Source organism: Hyaena hyaena, unplaced genomic scaffold, assembly GCF_003009895.1.
Source record: "Hyaena hyaena isolate Hyena2069 unplaced genomic scaffold, ASM300989v1 scaffold_338, whole genome shotgun sequence".
Taxonomy (NCBI): Eukaryota; Metazoa; Chordata; class Mammalia; order Carnivora; family Hyaenidae; genus Hyaena; species Hyaena hyaena.
The window spans coordinates 578,233-583,077 of NW_024080970.1; the positions used below are offsets into that span (position 1 = coordinate 578,233).

General features: G+C 35.9%; 1 non-coding gene across 1 annotated transcript; it reads right to left on the minus strand.

Annotated features, from left to right (window-relative positions):
- Positions 1-4,484: 4,484 nt before the first annotated feature.
- On the minus strand, positions 4,485-4,591 carry LOC120243357. Its single transcript, XR_005531290.1, has one exon. It is a non-coding gene; the product is annotated as a U6 spliceosomal RNA (small nuclear RNA).
- Positions 4,592-4,845: the final 254 nt, after the last annotated feature.

Below are 4,845 nucleotides of genomic sequence, written 5' to 3' on the forward strand. Positions count from 1 at the left end.
AATCCTTTTTATTTGTGGATCTGTTTATATTAATTAATTTTTACTTTGGTCTTGGATTGTATTTGCCTGCTTCCTTTAGCCTGGGTTATTTTTTTTTAATTCTTTTAGAAAAAGAGAGAAAAAAAGAGAAAGAGCATGAGCAGGGCAGAGAGGCAGAAAGAGAGAGAGAGAATCTTAAGCAGGCTCCATACTCATCAAAGAGCCTGATGCCCGGGGCCTTCCCTAGGATCATGATCTGAGCCTAAATCAAGAGTTGGACGCTCAGCCAACTGAGTCACCCGGCTTCCCATCCTTGCAATTTTTTAATAGATGCTGAATATTGTGAACTTCATATTTCGACTGTGATCTTTGTTGTAATCCTTTACATAGTGTTAGTTTAGTTCTGGCTTGCAGTTTCATTATCCAAACTTAGCTGGATCCTTTTGAACTTGCTTTTATGCATTTTATGCATGTATGAGTAGCATTTTGTACAGGGGTAATTTAGCCTCACTGCTAGGGTAAGAATTCTACCTGATGCTTCAATATTATAAGCTCTTTCTACTATGTCTGAATAACACACAAACCATACTTATCTCTTTGTAGATTCTATAAGCTCTTTCTACTATGTCTGAATAACACACAAACCATACTTATCTCTTTGTAGATTCTAGGAACACCTAGAATCTCACCTTAAAACTAGAAAAGTTAAAATTTAAGCAAATTAAACTTAAAATAAGGAGAAGAAAGTTAATAATAAAACAAAAAAGTAAGTAAAATAAAAGTAGAGAAAATAGAGAAAAAAATCAATAAAACCAAGAGCTAGTTCTTTAAAAAAAAACATCAATAAAATTAGTAAATAGCTTACTAGACTGACGAGGACAAAGAGAGAGAGAACAGCAATTGCCAATACCAGAAATAAAAGATAGGACATCACTGCAGAGATGAGACATTATAAGGATAATAAAAGAAAATTGTAAACAATTTTAAGGCAACATTTCAAAGATAGTAAGGTATTGATAGAGGAACTGACAAAATGTTTCACCGAACAGAATATAGGAAACAAATAGACCACATCTGTATGATAGTTTCATTTTCCACAAAGTAGTAAGATAATTTATGAGAGAAAGAATGAGCTTCTCAAGAAATGTTGCTGGAATATTTAGATATTCATATGCTAAAAAAAGGCACTTACCTTACTACCTACACAAAATGTCTCTTGAATTATATCAAAGACATAAATATCAGAAATACAACTATAAAACTTGGAGGAAAAATGAGAAATATGTACAACCTTGAATTTCATATAGATTTTTTTTAAAAAAGAACACAGAAATATGAAACCTGAATGGAAAAAATGATTATTTTTTCAAAATTAAAAATGTATAGGCTTCACAAGATAACACTAAGAAAATGAGGAAAAGTCAAGCCACTCATTGGAAGAACATGTTTGAAAACTGAGAGAATTTATTGGCAGCAGCCTTTGATCCAAGAGATGTTAAAGGAAATCCTTCAGGCGGACGGTGGATGGACAAACCTACATGAAGGCACATCTGCCTTATTTTCATGGTTCTTGTCCCACATGTGCGCAAACTACCACTCATCCAGAGTCCTGAGAGGAACCTCTCTGTAGTCTAGATCTCTCTCGTGCTCTCCCGCTCTACCTGCCCCCCTCTCCAGTCGCTCCCATCTGGCAGTCTGCCCAGTAATGCAGTGCAGCTTCATTTCCCCATACTCCAACCTCTGTCTTCTCCACCGAGCAAGACTTCTGAGTCACTTTGCCCTTCTCCCTCCTGCACTGCAGCTTGTAAACCCAGCAGTAACACCTACCCTTTTAGGACTTCCTTTGTTTCCTTCTCTCAGAAATCATAACTCTGCATCGCCTGTTGCCTGGGGCCTGAAAAAAATGTGCATCTGAGATTTTATACACTTTTCCAACGGTTTCAGTAGGAAAGGTACATCTGGACCTTATTACTTCAATGGGAGAAGGAGAGATTTTTTGAGTTTCAAGAGCAGATTGAGAAATCAGATTTCTTAAAAGCCTAGTAAATTTTTTTTTCTCTGACATTCCCACTATAAGCCCTATTTGAAAAAACAAATAAATTTGATTTCAAGATTAAAGTGTTTAAGGGTTACATGTGGTTATACATTTTTCTACTTTAAAATGTACTTCAAGGGGCGCCTGGGTGGCTTAGTCGATTAAGCATCCGACTTTCGCTTAGGTCATGATCACGCAGTTGGTGGGTTCGAGCCCCGCGTCGGGATCTGTGCTGACTGCTAGCTCAGTGCCTGGAGCCTATTTCAGAGTCTGTATCTCCCTCTCTCTCTGACCCTCCCCTGCTCACGTGGTCTCTCTCTCTCTCTCTCTTTCTCTCTCTCCTAGAAATAAATAAAAAATATATATATAAAAAGAAATAAAAAAAATAAAATGTACTTCAAGTTTTATCTACCTTTCACATTCTCATCAGTTCTAAATCTAAGCAAATACAACTTTGACCAAATACGTAACAAATTCAAACATTAAAAATACTCTCAACACCTTTTAAATATTTGGATGTTAAAACTTTTTCAATTAGTCCTATAAATTCACTCTTCTGGCATACCAGTGGTATATGGATATTAACAGTGTATAAACTATACAGGCATCAGTATGGAAAGATCTAACTCCAGTATGTAGGAAGCTAAAGTTAGTGTGCTAACTATAGAACACATGAAATCGAAACTATTTTGGTTTGACCTTACTACTTAGAAGGGCTCGGAGAGTCTAACCTGAAAGCTTCTTAGAATACCTGTCTTGAGCTGGTTTGAACGGATTTTTTTTTCTTTCCCAAGAACATTTTTCTTTGGAAAGCAAAGGCATCCATAATTATTTTACTGACTTTGCAACAATTTTGAATGCAATATTAAACATTCAATTTATTTTTCATAAATGTAGATGGGCATAATAGTATTTCCTCCCACGAAGAATATATTTTCAAAAACAAAAGCAAAACACATTCATCTCTTCTTCATCTTGACCTGTCTCCTGACTTCACTCAACATTTAGCTAAATAAAAGACTAATAAAAGCCACTTGAAACATGATAATTAGAAGATTTTAGAAGACTTCAAGTTTAATTCCCCAAGATGTATTGAAAACATGAGAGAATTAATTGTGAAAAAATAATAACTATCATTTGAAGACAATGTGATTTGTGTGACTCCCTGTGTTGTGTGTCACTATAAACACTTCTCATTTAATCTTCTTTGCAAGATCTTTCTTTGCAAGATGAGTAGGTATCCATACATTTCAAAAGGAAAACTAAGATCACAATAAAGTCACATAAGTGCTCCAATGTCAGAAAGCTGGTGTGTGTTAGAGGTGACAGCGCTTATGTTTTCCTTACATCAGTATATCAGCATGGTTCTATTGATTGCAGAGAGAAAGCAGAATCTTTGTAATTTTGATTCCCCCTTGAACACCCACAAATTAAGTTATCTTTCTGCATAAACATGGATATCCTTCCATAAATTTCAAAGTAACATTGAACAATGATTTGTACCTGATATGCATTTTATATAATTCTTTGCAAGTATTTCTGAACACTTTCTAAAATGCTCATAAAGATATGTTATGTCATAGAGATTATCCTGGGTTCCCATAAGAGTTCTATTATAAAATTAACTGAGCACATTATGTATTATCAATGTAGTTGTGCATAAATGCTTTTAGGTATAATTTTTGCATGGTTGTTTGTATATGCTGACAATAAGTGAGTACGTAGGTATCCGAGAGGATGTTTTACATTATTAAAACAATATGCCTTCCGGAAAGATTATCCATCATCAGAGTTGTTAATGCTTAGGAAAAAAGTGTTTGTCAAGTAAACTTGTTTTAGCTATTCAAAAGATGCTTCCAGACTCATAGCCTATATTTACCTTTATGTTCATCATAAAGTGTTCCTGTTTCTTCACTTGAAGGACAATAATACCCAACCTGTAACTCAATGTTAAATGTTTTTTGGGTTTTTTTTTGCTTTTTTTTGTTTTTTTACAAATAGTTTATTGTCAAATTAGTTTCCACATAACACTCAGTGCTCATCCCCACAAGTGTCCTCCTCCATGCCCATCCCCCCCCCCCCCCACCAGTCCTCAGTTTTTGTCAGCATTCAAGAGTCTCTCATGGTTTGCCTCTCTCCCTTTCCCCCACCATTTCCCCCCTTCTTCTCCCCCTTGGTCCTCCGTCAAGTTCCTCCTAATCCTCCTATACGTGCAAACATATGATATCTGTCCTTCTCTGCCTGACTTATTTCGCTCAGCAGAACACCCTCAAGGTCCATCCATGTTGCTACACGTGGCCAGATTTCATTGTTTCTCATTGCCATGTAGTATTCCATGGTATAGATAAACCACATCTTCTTGATCCATCGTCCGTGGATGGACACTTAGGCTCTTTCCATGTTTTAGCTATTGTGGAGAGTGCTGCTATGAACATTGGGGTACATGTGCTCCTATGCATCAGCATTTCTGAAAAATATGGAACGCTTCACGAATTTGCATGTCATCCTTGCGCAGGGGCCATGCTAATCTTCTCTGTATCGTTCCAATTTTAGTATATGTGCTGCCGAAGCGAGCACTGTTTGTTTGTTTTTAATATCTAATATTACATCACTTAAAGTTAATGATGACAAGTGTTTAGAATCACTTGCTTTTGAAGTATATGATTGTATATTATAGACAATTCCTACTAAATCTGTATGCCTCTCTCCAAATGAATTGAGTGAGTTTAACTCCACACACATATTTGGACGAACATATACACTCACAAATATAAAATTATGTTTGGGATCAATTTTTCTGTCACAGATAGATAAAATACTCTCTGGGTTTT